Genomic DNA, 19,398 nt, shown 5'->3' with positions numbered 1-19,398 from the left:
GTAATGTCATGTCATAATTATGACTGTCTTATGGCAGTCTTATGAAGCCGATGTCAAATAAAGTGTTATTACCTATTAACCCAAATAAATCAACAAATAAGCCACACTGGACTATAAGCCGCAGGATTCAAAATGAAGGAAAAAAGTAGCGGCTTATAGTCCGAAAATTACGGTACTATTCCTCTCTTGAACTTTTGTAGTCAAAATGTTTCAATTTCCCCAACCAAATGCTGTATTTTCTCGATAAATAAAACCAATTTACTGTATAATAACGTTTCAGATGTTTACTTGTGTTCTCGCAGTTTACGTCATTCGAACATTTGTGTGTATTTTGTTGTTATTCTAAATGGCGTTGTTTTGGCAACAGGCCGCCGCAGTCATTTGAGCGTCTTTATAGGCTGGCATCTGAGAGTGTATCAGTCACACACAGCGCAAAGTGTGCCCCATTAGCCCGCAGCGGCCCGGCTGCCTAATCTGGGCTTAATCACTTAGTGGCTTCCCATGCTAAACAAGAGGGGAGGGGTAGAATGCAGGAAATGTCATTTCTGGCGCAGTGCGAGCTTGGCTGTCCGGGACGGTTAGCTTCATGACGATGCATTTCCTTGACTGGTTAGAAATGCTCATTGACAGGAAGTGGAAATGTGCACCAGAGGACTTGGCTGATATGAAGAGCTTTCATTTTGACTGCATACATGAACAGCAACTGCAACTGAGAGAATTCATTCTTAAAGTGCAACAATGAGACTTCCGTTCCTAATAAAAATACTTGTCAAAAAATACTACTTTATTCTCATAGGATTGTGATTTCATACGAGTGAACTAAAGAAATATTTTTAATCAATCAATAAACTATTTTATAGTAGAGGTGCACCTAATAATGGGAATTATGACGTCATCCCAATAAATCCAATAACATTATTTATCGGCCCGATAATATACTGTATAATGTTTTTGCCACGGTGTTGGTGGATTGGGATGTATGCGTTTGTTTCCACTCCTGTTTTGCCAGTATGCAAAGTTTCATTACTGTTCTAGAGGCCGTATTTTTCCATCAATGAGTGATAAACCTTACTATGGCAATTAGCAAATGTTTGCATTTTAAAGTGTTAATTATTAGTTATTAAGAGGCCTTTTGGTTATTGATAGGCTTACTGTCCTATAATTGCCTGGTTAAGAAAGTTGTTTCATGGGCCAAGACCACAAAAGACTCCTCTTCTGTTGCACCAAATGTTTTTACCTGATGACAGCACAATACCTGTTGGATTTATGTTTTAGTTTAGTGCTCATTGTTCAGGGAACACATCTTCAATTACATTGACTAATTGATTGTGATTGACTCAAATTCTATTTATTTGAACAAAATAAATATGGGCACTTTATTTGAAGTCAAATCTTTCCTTGTCTTTGTTTTAGTTCATCATAATAATGTACATGTCATCATGAAAATTCTGGTTAGGTCAAAGGCAAATCTATCCTGAATCCACCACTATTATTTTTGACTTACAGGGGTTCAAAAACTCAAGTGAATATACATTTAAAAATTATATAATTAGGGTTGTTCCGATCATGTTTTTTTGCTCCCGATCCGATCCCGATCGTTTTAGTTTGAGTATCTGCCGATCCCGATATTTCCTGATCCGATTGCTTTTTTTTGCTCCCGATTCAATTCCAATCATTCCATATAATTTTTCCCGATCATATACATTTTGGCAATGCATTAAGAAAAAAATGAATAAAACTCGGACCAATATATATATTCAACATACAGTACATAAGTACTGTATTTGTTTATCATGACAATAAATCCTCAAGATGGCATTTACATTATTAACATTCTTTCTGTGAGAGGGATCCACGGATAGAAAGACTTGTGGCTTTGTATATTGTGACTAAATATTGCCATCTAGTGTATTTGTTGAGCTTTCAATAAATGATACTGTAGTCATGCCCAAATGTATGATGGGAAGGGTAAAACGGCGTGAGTGGGTCGTGCAGCGCATGCATTAATCGCGTTAAATATTTTAACGTGATACATTTTTTAAAAAATTAATTACCGCCGTTGTTAGGATAAATTTGATAACCCTACCTTAAGAGTGAAACATATTATGTCTGTAATGTTAAATACAATTAGAAAACGATTTAATTAAACAAAAAATTTTATAAAAAAAGGCATGGCCGATATTTTTTTGCCGATTCCGATACTTTGAAAATGACGTGATCGGACCCGATTGATCGGGATGCCGATCGATCAGGACATCTCTAATATATATATATATATATATATATATATATATATATATATATATATATATATATATATATATATATATAATTTTCAGTCGAATACTCGATTACTAAAATATTCGATAGCTGCAGCCCTAATTCTCATAGCCTGAGTCCCCAAAACACAAGACTAACCCTGCATACATTTTAATCCTATACCTAACAGGCTCACACTAAATCATGTCGAAAGAGTTATGATTTTCCACTAACATAAAACACACTTTGTTTCCTTCCCACAACATTCCAATCATGTCACGGACTTTGTGCTGAGTCAAAACGTTTCACCATCCGTCACCGTTTTGACCCGGTAGCAAACAGAACGAGTGGGCGTATATCAACCGGCTCGTCAACGACGGAATGAATTGCCGACAATTCCCCCTTAGTCCTGGAATGCAATTACCTACTGACCCAAATCATTCTCTTGGCCGCCTGTGTTTGTGTGTGAGTTGTGGCAATGTTACACCCGGGACTGAAGTCTTCACACAGCATCCATACATCACGCCTGTACGCTGCTTTATGTCTTGGTATTAGCTGGCGTGTGTGATGTAAAGCAAACATTTATCACCCTAAAATGTTTTATCCCTCGATTATTCATCCACTGAATTAAAAGTTTTCCATCTTAAAAAGTTTGATCGCTGAGATGAGGTGTCGTAGAAATAAACCTGAAAAGTCCAGTTGGGAATGTTGCCAAACATGACGTAAGCGTTAGCCTACCTCACGAGACCTCACTTTCTGCCACGCATGCAGTATAGAATAGATATTGTTGACCATAGGCGGATTTACTATTCAGGCGAAAAAGATGATCGCCTTAGGCCCCCAACCAGTAGGGGGCCCCCGACCAGCTGCCCTTGCGCCAACGAGCAATGGCTTGGGCCAGCAGCACCCCCAACTATTCGTCATGTATAATTATGTCAGCATACCAAACAAACAAATAATAAAACAAAAAAGAAAGCCATTTGAATGCTGCATTTTAGAGGTGTGCAAAATTTCCGATTCTTAGATTATTCGCGATTCGGCCGTGGAAGATTCGAGAACGATTCACAAACATCCAAATTCCGTTTATTGAAATATGCCAACTAAAGCGGAAGTACAACACACTCAGCGCGCCGCGCGGTCTTCGGGACGGAACGGAGCGAGAGTAGCTAAACATCATGCTTCTCATTACCCGGCCCCTCAGGTAATGCCAATGCTCAACTCACGGCTCTAGCTCAACTCATGCCACGAGATAAAAAAACACAACAACATACCTGACTGCTGCCGAAAAGCTGCTACAAAGTACAGCCACATAATGTTACGGTAGATATCATTTATATAGGACTAGATGCATTATAGATTCAATAGCGTAAGCAGCATATCTACAAAAAACTAGATGCGGGCGTTAGTAAACGGCCGCCATCTTAAAGCAGTACACTTCCCTGCAAGGCTGTTGTAGCGAACCTTCCAAGCAAACCTAATTAACTTTTTATCTAAAATACTCCTAAATCGGTAAAATATTGACTTGAATCTATCTTTAAAATAGTTTTAAAACTTTCACATGTCGAAAGTATACAAAAGGGAAATTATGGAATAACGGGAGCAATTTTAACAACTTTAACGGTTGATTCACAACATTAAATTAATTGAATGTAGTTTAAAGCTGCTGATACAGAATGGGGACTGGAGTTTTTTTTATTTAATGTTATTTTTGTATATTTGTTTACTGCTATATGCGAACTAGATACTGAAATAGTAGTTTGGTTTAGCCTGAGAGTATTTTTGAACAATTTTGGAACTAATGTACAAAACCTTAAAAAAAAAAAAAAGGAGGGGGGTGCATCAATAATCGTTTTATGATTGAATCGGAGCCTCTGAATCGTAATCGTAATCGAATCGTTAGGTGCTCAAAGATTCCCAGCTCTACTGCATTTATATTAGCTCTCCCCCCGACACACGCACTACAATGGACTGTTCCACGACGACGGACAGAGTATCAGTCGCTTGGCTTCATTTAGCGCAGTTTAGCATCGCTTAGCGCCGCTTAGCTGTTCGTTAGCTTCACTTAGCTCTCCCGCTGTTTTCATGCCACTAAGCTCGCTATTTTTACAGCTCACTTGCTACTTTGCACGTCAGCTATCGTTTATTTTGAACGTGCTCTCCATGAGAGCCAAAGTGCAGTGAGGGAAAAGTTGAGAGCAGGCCTCTAATGCTCTTCTCTTTTAACTTTCTGCTTCTTCTTCTTCACACCGAACATAAAATACACGACAGCACACCCTGTGGTGAAACAATGTAGTACAGTTCCAATCAGTCTTACAATAACAATCAACAGCTGGTTAACAGCAAAAGCACGTCATGTTCGTCATATAAATAATGCTTTCTGGAGTTAATCTCACATACTTCAGAATTAATAATAGAATATGTTGAGTAAATACTAAATAATACAGATTCTACACTAAGAATAGCTTTCAAATGATACTCTTCATGACAAATATGATTGGCAATGAATAATTATTATAATTATTATGCTACTATTATAAATAGTAGTATACTATAATAATATTGCTAGAATTTTTTTTTAAGAATTGTTTTGAATAATGTTGGAAAGGCAAAGTCAGTGTTCTGAATCTGTTTACTTTCCATTCTTTTGCACTAGTAAATGCTATCAGCATTTACCCTCATTGTTTATTTGTGATTAATTATTATTTACATGATTATTTGTACTTTAATAAAGAATTTAAGTGTTCCAAAATAGTTTTGTGAATGAATAAGCGTCAACAAAAATTTCATTGCTAAATTTGTAAAAAAAGAGAAAATTATTAGATTAGTCGATTATTCGTAAAACTAGTTGGCTGACTAATCAGGAAAAAAATTGTCGTTTAGGACAGCCCAAGTGTACCAGATCATATTTCGTCCACACCCTTCTCATCTTTTTAACCTCTGACCCATGAAGATGGCCCCTGGATATGTTCGCCTTAGGCCCCAAAATTGCCAAGTCCGCCACTGTTGTTGAGGAACGTACCAAAAGCTTTATTGTTTAAACAGTAGCTGACATTTTAAAGCAGTTTGAAAGCATTCATTATGGAGTCGCTTGTCAGTCTAGCTTGGTTTGCTTTTGTTGCATTTTTGGCTTCATTCTGATTAACCTATATTAGATTCCGCAGAGGCCTGAAAGAAAACAAACAAAAAGTTGGCTTAACCGAATGACAACATTTGTTATTGGTGGTGCGTTTAAGAGCTTTAACGCTGCGTTGTTAATGCTATCACAAGTGTGCGACAGGGGAGCGGGGAGCTTCTTCTCATGTCATGTCTAAATGCATTTTTTAGTGTTCGTCCCAGAAAATGTTTCACTGACGGATTAACCTATTGTATACAGTATATACAGTAGGGCTGCAGCCATCGAATATTTTGGTAATCGAGTAATTGACTGAAAATTCTATCGATTAATCGAGTAATCGGATAAAACATTTTTTTTTAGGTAAAGACCAATTATAAATATACATGAGAAAAAAGACATTTAATCCAATATTGAACCATTTTCAGTCAATCAATGTCTTTATTTTCGATGGACATTGTTGAAAACAGCCAACAATTGAATCTCAGATGTGACTAGAAAAAAAATTCACTGCTTGTACTCAAAAAAACATCTTGATCTTATAATAAACAACAACATATTTCTTACCTAAAAATGTAATTACGCTTGATAACACACATCACTTGAAAGCTACGTGTTTTTCCCACGTGTTTCAATTGAATTTCCATTTGTGTCAAGCTATTTTTAAGTTCTAGTGAAGTTTTAAGTTAGTCTAAACTGTAAGTACTGATAGGATTTTGAGTTTTTGCAGTGTTCAAAATAAATGTATGATACTTGCTGTATTGGAGCACATTAGGGACCAGTGCAACTTGGTGTTTTATTCAGCAATGACTACGAAGCTAAAACTGACAGTTAGCTTTATTATGTTTTAATTTTACACCCTTATCACTCTACAGCGCTGTGTTTTTACAGATTAAATAAAGCCTGTATGTAAGACACGTTAGCCACGCATCGACAGTGGTCATAATCAATAGAAACCTAACCCTCCGAAAGGCTAACGTTACATGAGCAAGTGACAGTAACGTTATATTCATTAGCGCTAAGAAGTCTACTGCTTAAAGATGGCGGGTGTTTACTAACGCTGCCCAGACGCGGCCGAGTCTGTCATCGCATCGCATCTAGTTCTAAATGCATGCGATATCTATGAGACGCATCGGACACTACCTGCTACCACACTAGCATCATGCGGGCGTAGTTTTTAGCAACGTTGGCGTAGTTTGTAGCGGCTGTCGGCTGCACTAAGGCTTTTTTTAATTTTTATTTTAATTTTTTTATACTGTGTTGAAATTCGCCTCCCCAGACAAGCCGCACGGAAACAGCGACAGCTGAACAAAGTGCCGCTCTGCCGATGCTGCCTCCACGCGCGCCAACCGGGAAGGCGGAACTTCGCGCGTTCATCTCTGATGTTAACCCTTTGTACTGACTCCATGTTCCAAAAGTTTGAAAAAGACTCGGCGAAAGCAGGATGACAATTTATTGGTCGACAATGGTCAAAAACAAGGCAAAAACAGACGATGGAGGGACAATTCTGGATCCAAAACAAGGCTACATGTTTCCGAGCAGCAAAATCTGTGTTATCTCAGTGTCCAGTGTTAAGTCCTTGATGTAGTGGGCCGGCTGAAGGTGTGTCAGGGTGTTGCTTTGGGATCATCCCTCTCTGGCGGGTTTCGGGCTGTTTAGGTTCGTGCATGGATGGGATGTGGTTGCCACAGCGACCGATGCTGGTCTTGACGTCCCAAGCGCCTGCTATCAACTTTGTTGTCCGGGTTGGCTCTACTTGTTGTGGGACAAAGAGCGCTTTGTCCTTGCAGAACTGATTTGCAAGTTTTGGTGCGTCAATCTTGCTTGTGGCGCACACGTTGGGCTTCTATGATAAGATGGCGTTGTGCATTTATTCTGCTTCTATTCTATACGAGGTGTGTCAGAGCAGTACAGTCCCACAGTAAATATGAGAAATGATACTATTCCTTGATTAATTGTATTCCGTGTGTTCGAGTAATGCAAACAGTTAGACGGTGCCTACGAGAAACGGTACAATTTTTTCATTTCCCCCTCAGGAGCCCCGATAACTTTACTGTGTCAAGGCCACTGAGTGAAGTCTGCCTAAACTATAGTTAAATGGATGTGTTAGACTAATGCAAACAATTATATGGTGTGTGAGAGAATGGTACCTTTTCCCTTCCATTGCTTCTTCCTCTACGCACGTGACGTCAGCGCGTTGTCCCGCATTAAATTTAGTCCGGGCAAAACGTGATGCTTAGAGCTGGCAAAATTAAACGATTCCTCGAGGTAAATAAAATTACTCGGATCAGTTTTTAAACTCGAGTTACTCGAGTTGCTCGAGTATTCGTTTCAGCTCTAATATACAGATAGTCCCCCGGTTATGACGTATTCGACCTACGTCATTTTGACTTCACGACGCCAGAGTCTTGTCCGCCAGACTGAAACAATGACATTTTGCGGCTCACTTTGTCGCGTTTTCCTCGTTTTGAATAATTCCCCCTCAGTGGGCTGAATAGTAAAACCGATGAGCCCATTCTCCCGCTGACGTCATCCACCTGTTGGGGACGCTAGAGCCCTATAATGTTAGGCGTGGCTAACCGGCAGATTAAAAGACAAACTTCTCGTCATGTACGCTTTGCTAAATTGTTGTACAGTGGGGTAAATAAGTATTTAGTCAACCACTAATAGTGCAAGTTCTCCCACTTGAAAATATTAGAGAGGCCACATTGTTTGATTTTTAAATGATTTATTTGCAAATCATGGTGGAAAATAAGTATTTCGTCAATACCAAAAGTTCATCTCAATACTTTGTTATGTACCCTTTGTTGGCAATAACGGAGGCCAAACGTTTTCTGCAACTCTTCACAAGCTTTTCAAACACTGTTGCTGATATTTTGGCCCATTCCTCCATGCAGATCTCCTCTAGAGCAGTGATGTTTTGGGGCTGTCGTTGGGCAACACAGACTTTCAACTCCCTCCACAGATTTTCTATGGGGTTGAGATCTGGAGACTGGCTAGGCCACTCCAGGACCTTGAAATGCTTCTTGCGAAGCCACTCCTTTGTTGCCCTGGCTGTGTTTTTGGGATCATTGTCATGCGTCTCATCTTCAATGCTCCTGCTGATGGAAGGAGATTTTCACTCAAAATCTCTCGATACATGGCCCCATTCATTCTTTCCTTTACACAGATCAGTCGTCCTGGTCCCTTTGCAGAAAAACAGCCCCAAAGCATGATGTTTCCACCCCCATGCTTCACAGTGGGTATGGTGTTTTTCGGATGCAATTCAATATTCTTTCTCCTCCAAACACGAGAACCTGTGTTTCTACCAAAAAGTTCTATTTTGGTTTCATCTGACCATAACACATTCTCCCAGTCCTCTTCTGGATCATCCAAATGCTCTCTAGCGAACCGCAGACGGGCCTGGATGTGTACTGGCTTCAGCAGGGGGACACGTCTGCCAGTGCAGGATTTGAGTCCCTGGTGGCGCATTGTGTTACTGATAGTAGCCTTTGTTACTGTGGTTCCAGCTCTCTGTAGGTCATTCACTAAGTCCCCCCCGTGTGGTTCTGGGACTTTTGCTCACCGTTCTTGTTATCATTTTGATGCCACGGGGTGAGATCTTGCATGGAGCCCCAGATAAATGGAGATTATCAGTGGTCTTGTATGTCTTCCATTTTCTAATAATTGCTCCCACAGTTGATTTCTTTCCACCCAGCATTTTACCTCTTGAAGATTCAGTCTTCCCAGCCTGGTGCAGGTCTACAATTTTGTCTCTGGTGTCCTTCAACAGCTCTTTGGTCTTAGCTATAGTGGAGTTTGGAGTGTGACTGACTGAAGTTGTGGACAGGTGTCTTTTATACCGATAATGAGTTAAAACAGGTGTCATTAATACAGGTAACGAGTGCAGCCTCGTTAGACCTCGTTAGAATAAGTTAGACCTCTTTGACATCCAGCCAGAAATCTTGCTTGTTTGTACCTGACCAAATACTTATTTTCCACTCTAATTTTGAAATAAATTCTTTAAAAATCAAACAATGTGATTTTATGTTTTTTTTCCCCACATTCTGTCTCTCATGGTTGAGGTTTACCCATGTTGACAATTACAGGCCTCGCTAATCTTTTCAAGTAGGAGAACTTGCACAATTGGTGGTTGACTAAATACTTATTTGCCCCACTGTATATAGTCGAACCGTCTCAAATTGTGATTCTAATTCACATTATAATGCATTTAAGACTTTTTTTCTCCTGTCGTACGCACTTTGCTTTAGGCGTGGAAGCTAAGATATGCTCTACACTTCGTTGAATTAAATCAAAACGGTCTTTAATGTTGAATAACAAAGACAGCATGCATTCCAAAGCTGTGCTTCAACTTTCTCACAATGTCTGTTAACAGATGCACACAAAAAAAAACAAAAAAAACAAGCATTACATTCACGCTGTAGTCTCACTGCTTTGAAGACGTTCCGTTTGCTTAACTACCTCTCTGTATGGTCAACTTATCTTCTTCTATTATTCTTTTAATGAAAGTGCCGGGCTTTTTTGTGCAGTATGTCATTGACATAGTGGATGTAAATTTTCACTTGGGCTAAAATGAGGCTATTAATACACAAACTTAAGGCTGATTGGGTCATGGATCTATGCATCTTTCGTGGGGTCTGTTCTACCTTTTCCAGGCGATTGGGGCATCAGTCTCGCAAGGTTTGACCAATGACTAATGTAGCACATTTCTCAGGAGGTCACATAGCCAATTAAAAGGCATATTGTGTAGTTGACAAAAATAGCAGAAGAAAGGCTACAGAGAAGCATAATTGTGTTTTGTATTGAATTTATACCCAAGGCTCTTGGACAATAGTTTTCTTTCAAGACACATAAGTGAAGCAAGTAATTTATTTATTTACTTGAGTGAATAAAAATAAATTGGAATATTACATCTTTTGAGCACAATCATTTAAAAGCCTTGTAGCGTACTTGAAAATTGTTTTCATGTTTTTGGTAAGTAGCAAAATAAGTGATGAAACAAGTGTTTGGGTTTTGGGTAGTGGTGCCATAAAACTGTCATTAGACAATCATAATTATGACATGATACTGTCATGAGAATTAATGAATGCTTATAATAGATGTCATTTAGTGTTATCCGGCCATAGACGTCATAGTACTTGATAGGTCACGGGAAACGGGGCCGATCCGTAGGGGGTCTATTTTCAAAAACTTCAAACATTTTCAAAACCAAAGCTGCTACCGACCTAAAACCAAAACAGGCACCTACCTTAGCCATATATGAGTCTCCATGAGCAGCGACATCAAAAGTCCTTCCCTTATATAATCCCAATTAATTATTTTATATATATATATTCAGTGCCCTCCATAATTATTGGCACCCCTGAAAAAGATGTGTTTTTTAGCTTCTGATATATATATTTTTTAATTCAAATAATATGGGACCTTAATGGAAAAAAAGAGAAAAATCCAACCGTCAATACAAGTGCATTCATTCAGTGGGGAAAAAATCCCACACAAAGAAAAAATTATTTGACATCAAATAATGTGTGTCACAATTATTAGCACCCCTGTTGTTAATACTTTGTACAACACCCTTTTGCCAACAAAACAAGGTCTGGGGACTGAGATGGCCATGGGAGGAGCTTGATTTTGTGTCTGGTGAACCATTTCTGTGTAGATTTGGCCATATGTTTAGGGTCATTGTCTTGCTGAAAGACACAATGACGACCCATCTTCAGCTTTGGGGCAGAGGGCAACAGATTTTGATTTAAAATGTACTGGTATTTCAAAGCCTTCATGATGCCATGCACCCTAACAAGGTTCCCAGGGCCTTTGGAAGCGAAACAGCCCCACAGCATCACTGACCCACTCCCATACTTCACAGTGGGTATGAAGTGCTTTTCAGCATGCGCATCTTTCGTGGCACGCCAGACCCACTTAGAGTGTTTGTTGCCAAAAAGCTCAGTCTTGGTCTCATCTGACCAAAGCACACGGTCCCAGTTGAAGCCTGGGACAGTGTGTATTTTTGTGTGACAAAACTTAAAATGGCTATAAAATTTCTCAGATTTTACACTAGATGCACAAAAATCACCAAATGCAGAGATAATCACCTATATTTTCAGGATCAATAGCAATATTAAACATATCCTTTAAGTTTTTGCCCAAAATAGCAACTTTTTTTTTTTTTTTAATTTACTGCAAGTTTTCAACAATAATAATATAATAAATCACTCTATTTTCACATCAGAAACTTAGTTGTTGAAGAAAACTTGCAGTATAAACTATAAATAATATATAAATAGATTATTAATAAATTTGATACACAATCACAGATTATTATACAATATAATATAATAGAATAGAATCGCCCTTTATTGTGTACAGTGAAATTGTGGAGCATTTCCCTTTATTGTGCATTGTAAATGAAAATGTCAAAAGCAACTTACAAGTATAAAATCTATATAAACAAATATAAAATGTGTATTTTGCCACCACCAAACTTCACTGTTTTGTGGCAAAAAGTGGATTTTTCAGATGAATCTTCCATTGAATTACACCACAGTCGCCGCAAATATTGCAGGAGACCTACTGGAGCCCGCATGGATCCGAGTTTCTCTCAAAAAACTGAAGTTTGGTGGTGACAAAATCATGGTCTGGGGTTGTATCCAGTATGGGGGTGTGCGAGAGATCTGCAGGGTGGAAGGCAACATAAATAGTCTGAAATATCAACAAATCTTAGCTGCCTCTTACATTCCTAACCATAAAAAGGGACAAATTCTGCAGCAGGATGGTGCTCCATCGCATACTTCAATCTGTACCTCAAAGTTCCTCAAGGCAAAGAAGATCAAGATCCTCCAGGACTGGCCAGCCCAGTCACCAGACATGAACATCATTGAGCATGCCTGGGGTAGGATTAAAGAGGAAGCATGGAAGACGAAACCCAAGAATGTTGATGAACTCTGGAAGGCATGCAAGTCTTTCTTTGATGTTCCTGATGACTTCATCAATAAATTTTATAATTCCTTACCGAAGCCCATGGAAGTCATACAAAATATTAAATTTGGCGACAAAACTTTTGTCTTGCCAAAATTTGACCTTTATGTCTTCATTAAATGATAAATCTTTTTTCAGTGAAACACACATAATTTTGTACATTCAACATCATTTGGGAGGGTCTTAGGTTTCATATGAGCCATTTCTGAAACCAATTGAATAATTCGAATTCAGGTTATTAGCAATTGTTTCTCCAAAATGGACAAGCGACAAGACTTTTGTCAGGGACTGGAAGTCACACCAGCCATTAAATGCCCAACGAAGAGGAAAAAAACATACGCACACGGTCCCAGTTGAAGCCTGGTCAACTGTGCTTTGGTCAGATGAGACCAAGATTGAGCTTTTTGGCAACAAACACTCTAAGTGGGTCTGGCGTGCCACTAAAGATGCGCATGCTGAAAAGCACCTCATACCCACTATGAAGTATGGGGGTGGGTCAGTGATGCTGTGGGGCTGTTTCGCTTCCAAAGGCCCTGGGAACCTTGTTAGGGTGCATGGTATCATGAATGCTTGTAAATACCAGGACATTTTAAATCAAAATCTGTTGCCCTCTGCTCGAAAGCTGAAGATGGGTCGTCACTGGGCCTTTCAGCAAGACAATGACCCTTAACATATGGCCAAATCTACACAGAAATGGTTCACCAGACACAAAATCAAGCCCCTCAAAATCAAGCTGGGGTGGCGTGGCTCAGTGGTAGAGTAGTTGTCCCCCAACCCAGAGGTTCTGGGTTCGATTCTTTGCCCTGATGAACTCGCCTAAGTATCCTTGAGCAAGATACTGAACGCCACGTTGCTCCTGGTGCTGTGTCACCAGTAGGTGAATGGCGAGATAGTGTAAAGCGCTTTGAGCGCCTTGAAAGGTGGAAAAGCGTAAGTATAACACCATTTACCACTCCCATGACCATCTCAGTCCCCAGACCTTGTTTTGTTGGCAAAAGGGGGTTGTACAAAACACCAGGGGTGCTAATCATTGTGACACACATTATTTGATGTCAAATAATTTTTTCTTTATGTGGGATTTTTTCCCCACTGAATGAATGCACTTGTATTGAAGGTTGGGTTTTTCTCTTTTTTTCCCATTAAGGTCCCATATTATTTGAAAAAAAATATATATATATATTAGAAGCTAAAAAACACATCTTTTTCAGGGGTGCCAATAATTATGGAGGGCACTGTATAAGTCGCATTTTGGAGGGAAATTTACTTGATAAAATCCAACACATAGAACAGATATGCCATCTTGAAAGGCAATTTAAAATAAAAATCAATAGAGAACAACATGTTGAACAAGTGTACAGTATGATAATGTTACATTATGCATGAACAAGAAAATGTGAACGTGGCTGGTATGTTTATGTAACATAGCTATTAAGAGTTATTCAGATAACTATACCATAAAGAACAGGCTAACAAGTTTACCAAACCATCAGTGTCACTCCAAAACACCAAAATAACATGTGAAATTATAATAATAATGTGTTAATAATTTCACAAATAAGTCGCTGCAGAGTATAAGTCGCACCCCCAGCCAAACTATGAAAAAAAAAAAACTGCGACTTATAGTCCGGAAAATACGATAATTTATTGCATCATAATTGTAATGTAGTGTTATAATATGAAGTTATCGGATTGTATACCATATCCCGTCGTATTTAGAGGCAGTGATTTCATATAAAGAGATGTTTATCCACATTTTTCCTAATATCGAATCGTTCATAAGAGAGCTGTCCCGACTAGTCGACGTTGTCGACGTCATCGATGACGTAAATGTGTCGACGGGCAAAACATACCGTCGACGGATAATGACAAGTTAAAAAAATGACATGCAGATAAAATTTAGAATGGCGGGTGCTCGCGATGCAAGTGGTTGTTACCTGCACCCCCAAGGAGGCCGCTGTTATTATCAATATGACCGGCATTGTCAGATTGAGCGGCGAGAAAGAAAGTGGGCGAGCGAGAGAGACGGAGGGAACGAGATCCGTGAGAGTTGGAAAAGTGCGCGGGCAGCGCGGAGTTAAGTGGCTGCATCCGTCACGTTTTTGTTTTGGTCAATAAAAGTATCCATAAAAAGCCATCCGACGCTTCCGGGTGTTTTTATGCACGCCGCCGCCTTCCTGAGGAGGAAATCGGACGAACCGATGACAACGAATCAAGTGAATCGCCGGTTCACTCCTCACTGTGGCGAGCAGTTGAAAACACCGCCAATTACCAAGAAGGGCAGAATTGGTAACACGGTGAAAGCGGCATAAAGCCAAAAAAGCGGACCAGACTAGCCAGAGCCTGAAATTATTTCAAGGAAAATATGCAGGGTGCCACCACTGTGTGTACTCTTTTTGCTAAGCTGAGCTCGCATACCTCGGTAGCACGTCGGCTATGAACGAACACTTGACGCGCCGTCACCCAGGTGTATTTCGGAAGACAACAGGAAACAACAAGGTAGCGGATTGCAAATCCATACAACTTTCTAACGATTTAAAAAAAAAAAAAAAAGAGGTTGCCTTTATGTGCGTCGTATCAACGTGCATTTTTATTTAATAATAATAAATAAATAAATAAATTAATTAAAAAAAACAACCAAAAAAAAAAAAAAAAAAAATATATATATATATATATATATATAGAAAATGGAATTATATAATATGTTATTATTAAATGTATTAGGATCATGGAAGGTCCCACTTGGGGGAAAAAATATATATATACAGTATATCCTGTATATACATAATATAATAAAAATATATATGGAAACACAGCACTGGCCTGCTTACTGTAATCCATGACTGCACTAATGTTAGTTACTTTATATTATAAACTATTATTGTATTATTGTGTATATACATATAGTAGTATACTATAAAATTAATACTATATGTTTAATTTTTGTTACTATGACTATGTGTGCCTTTCATTCAAAATAATTGTGGTAATATTTCAGTGTGCCCTCTGCTTTATCTATTTTTAGGTTAAAACAAACAAAAGTTGAACAGTTTTCCCCTCCCCAAAAAATGCGGAATGCACACCAGAAAGAGAATCCGAAATCACACAAAGTATTCTAAAAATGATTGTCCGGGACATTGCAATTCATTTTAACATTTAGAACAATATAGACAATGACATACCGCAAAAAGAGTAAGAATTGTTTTGACTCCTGTTAAAAAGGTGGTCACTGTGTTTCCGTTTACATTTTTTTGCACCAGTTAATGCCAGCAGCATTTGACCTCATTGTTTGTGATTTATTATTGATATGTTATTTATTTATACGTTAATAAAGAATTTAGGTGTTCCAAAATGTTTTTTGTGAATTAATAAGCTTTAACAAAAAAAATATTATTAAATTAGTTAAAAAAAAAAAAAAAATAGTCGACTAATCGTAAAAATAGTCTGCTGACTAATCGAAATTAGTCGTTTGGGACAGCCCTAGTTCATAATGTTGTAGCATGCCCTTTGTGAGTAGACAGTTAAAAAAAAGCTCATGTTGGCACGACAGCAAAATTAGTCCCGAAAAGTTTTTCTCCTTTTTACGGTTTCCATTTTCACTGTTCACGTCAAAAAATAAACAACGAGTGAACACCGCTGTTTTGTTCCCTTCCATTTGAACAAGGAAAAAGTAAAGAAAAAGTCTTGTCAGAAAATTATACTTGTAGAAAAAAAAAAGTGCGAAGGAGGCGGCCTGGATCCCATCCAAACTGGCGCCCACTAGTAATTATGATGCGAGTACAAAGATGAAGAAGACTACGCGTAGCGTCCTAAAGGGAAAAAGGGGGGAGTGTAGGTGTATTAATTTCTATTCCTTCCTCGCCTTTCTCGGCTAGAAAGTTCAGAAAGGAGGAGACCCACCCTCCCTCCTTCCTTCATTTTAAAGGAAAAGAAAAAACAACAACTGTCACGTTGACTGACGCCCATCTAGCGCAGCATCTGTGTTATATCCCACCGCAGCTACTGTCGTTCCCTATAGTATACGCCGCCGTGTGGGAAACTGACACTGTCAATTTACGGGAACAAAAGGCTTCCTCAGCGAGAGCAACACGCATCTTTTTGGGGGGCCCTGGAGACAAAAAGAAAATAAAAATATAAAGAAGAAATCACGCGCCCCCACTTTTACCTGCATCCAAGGAGAATGTAGGACATTCCCTGTTCCAGAAATAGCAATTTCACTCACAATTATCTTTTGCAATCTATCCCCTGCAGTCGAAAGTTGCTGTTTAACTTTGTTTGCGTTGCACTTTAGTGCTAACTTGGCTAAGAAGTAGCGCGAAGGCAAACTTTCACCACCTGAGATTGGGCGCAGACTAACAAACGATATGTATTTTTGCTCGTTTTTGACTGGGTCTTGTTTGTTTCAGGTGCCGCGTTGTGTGAAATAGCTGCCATCGCCTTGTGTGAAAAGTTTCGGTGAGTATTATTTGTTTTTTACTTTTTTGACTATACAGTGCCCTCCATAATTATTGACACCCCTGAAAAAGATGTGTTTTTTTAGCTTCTAATATAATTTCTTTATTCAAATAATATGGGACCTTAATGGAAAAAAAGAGAAAAATCCAACCTTCAATACAAGTGCATTCATTCAGTGGGGAAAAATTCCCACATAAAGAAAAAATTATTTGACATCAAATAATGTGTGTCACAATTATTAGCATTAATAATTTGTACGACCCCTTTTGCCAACAAAACAAGGTCTGGGGACTGAGATGGCCATGGGAGGAGCTTGATTTTGTGTCTGGTGAACCATTTCTGTGGAGATTTGGCCATATGTTTAGGGTCATTGTCTTGCTGAAAGACCCAGTGACGACCCATCTTCAGCTTTCGGGCAGAGGGCAACAGATTTTGATTTAAAATGTCCTGGTATTTCAAAGCATTCATGATGCCATGCACCCTAACAAGGTTCCCAGGGCCTTTGGAAGCGAAACAGCCCCACAGCATCACTGACCCACCCCCATACTTCCCAGTGGGTATGAGGTGCTTTTCAGCATGCGCATCTTTCGTGGTACGCCAGACCCACTTATGCCCCTTTCCCACTGAAACTAGTGGGTCAACGCGCGTTTTTTCCAGGCCGATGCAACCCACTAGCAATTGTCATTTGGCACCTTTCCCATTGACAAAAAAAAGCCGTGTCTTTTTTTTTGTTTCTCCACCCGTCTAACCCCCCACCCCTCCTCAGCCGTGCGTAAGGTTACGTGACGGCACCACGCTAGTGACGGGATCTGTCGTTCACTTGAGTAAACGAATCCATTCCGGTTTGTTCAGTAAAAAGATTCGTTCAAACAAATCGTTCAACGAATTGTTCGCCCCCCTAATCTCCCTCCCCGCCCAAACGAATCGTTCGGTTACTGAACGGAAAGTGACGTTGCCGAACGAATCACCAAAGACCGGTTCGCAGTATAACTGAACGGGAAGTGACATTGCTTGGTCCCTCCCTCTCTTGCACACAGGCTCCTCATTGACCGCTCGTCGTAGTTTCAGAAATGAGTGACAGGCGGTATTATTCAGCTTTCACAGACAGCCTCGTCTCCCTCCCGCTGCTGCAAAAGCGAGGGAGAACTTCCGCGTCATCTGTCCTAGTTCTATGGGCTCAAAGTCATGGCTCGTGCTTGCATTTCGATTTAGGACTAGGTTAAACATTTTCCTTTTGTGGGGGGAGTGGGGGTTTGGGGTCGGGGGCGCACGGACTTTCTTTAGCATGTTCTTGATCACATATACAATGCTGCTGCTACCAGCCAACGCAGCATGCTTGCTGTCACGAAAATAAAAATAAATCGAAAGTTTAATTTCTAAATATGGAACGACCAACACATCATATTTACCTCTCGCTCTGTTGTATTTTTGTTTTTATGCTCATCACTATTATTTTAGGTCACTATTGTTAAAACTGAAGTGTAAATAGCTAGTTGTCAAATGTGCTGCTCTGAAATAAAAACAATACTACATTTTGATATTCGACAGTTTAATTGCAAATCAGTATTAAGATGATCGTATTGAATTTTTGCACTGGTATTAACAAATAAAATAATCCGGTCAGCTCCCCTGTCGCCCCCTCATCTCAGATCGTCAAATGCTGACGAGAAATAATTGTTTGCTCTTTACGATGTTGACTTTCTACTCTCATTAGTCTGTTAAGAAAAATGTAGACATATTGCGACATTTCCCATGTCCGCGTGCGTTGTTTTTGAGTAGCACATGATGGACGGATGGACATAATTTGTCAAATCAACCAACACCCGACACGCTCTGACACGAAAAAAAAAAAAAAAAACAGTCGGAAAAAATTGACATGTATATACAGTTTCATTGCAAATCAGTATTATGGTGATAATACTAAATATTTTTTTCTGTGCGCATATGAGGTAAATATCGCTGCCATGAAGCCTCCATATAGTGACAGTTCTCTGCCCCCTTCACTGCCGTGAGTGCCGTCACGCGACCGAAGCTCACTTTTGCTTGCCTCGTAGCTACCCGTGTTTTTTTTTACATTTATTTTTAGCTACCCGTGTTTTAACTACTGTAAATTTGATAGTATGTTGTCAGTCATAGGTAGTCCCGAGTCTGTTGAGAAAAGTAGTACACTAAACCATGCTCGCTAGATTTGTGTGGTGTTTTGTCTGTTTGAGCAGCATTTGATAGGCTCCACATTAACAAATATGTGACAAAGTCATTTCCTTCCATTTTTTGACTCGTTCACCGCATTACTGGAAAGTCAAGTTAGCAGCAAGCTAGGTCAGGAACCGGAGGACCGAGTCACTGAACGGGAAGTGACATAACTCAGTCTTGCCCCCTTGCGTGCACGCTGGCTGCTTATTGGCTACACGTGGAAGTGAGTGACAGACGCCCTGATTCTGTTTCCGCTCCCTCCCCTGCCCGCGATGAGGCTGGCGTCTGATTGGTTGTGTGTGATGTCAGAAGACACTGCCGCTTGCTCAACGCCCTCCCACGCAGCCAACAAGCCCTAACTTCATAGAATGAATCAGTGCAGATGGTGATTAGTTTGGTCTCGTTCA

At 39.6% G+C, this 19,398-nt stretch overlaps 1 protein-coding gene across 5 annotated transcripts in view; it reads left to right on the top strand.

Annotated features, from left to right (window-relative positions):
• The window catches only part of lpp (LIM domain containing preferred translocation partner in lipoma), a 418,112-nt gene that overhangs the window by 44,228 nt on the left and 354,486 nt on the right, over window positions 1-19,398 (top strand). For all 5 annotated transcript variants that reach the window (XM_057840237.1, XM_057840239.1, XM_057840238.1 and 2 more), the window contains exon 2: window positions 16,750-16,798. The gene's annotated coding sequence lies outside the window, so the exon portion shown is untranslated. The remainder of the gene's footprint in view (window positions 1-16,749; window positions 16,799-19,398) is intronic.

The sequence above is a fragment of the Corythoichthys intestinalis genome, chromosome 7 (genome assembly GCF_030265065.1).
Source record: "Corythoichthys intestinalis isolate RoL2023-P3 chromosome 7, ASM3026506v1, whole genome shotgun sequence".
NCBI classification, from domain to species: Eukaryota; Metazoa; Chordata; class Actinopteri; order Syngnathiformes; family Syngnathidae; genus Corythoichthys; species Corythoichthys intestinalis.
Note: the sequence above shows the minus strand (reverse complement) of the source record. Positions and strands in the feature narration are given on the sequence as shown.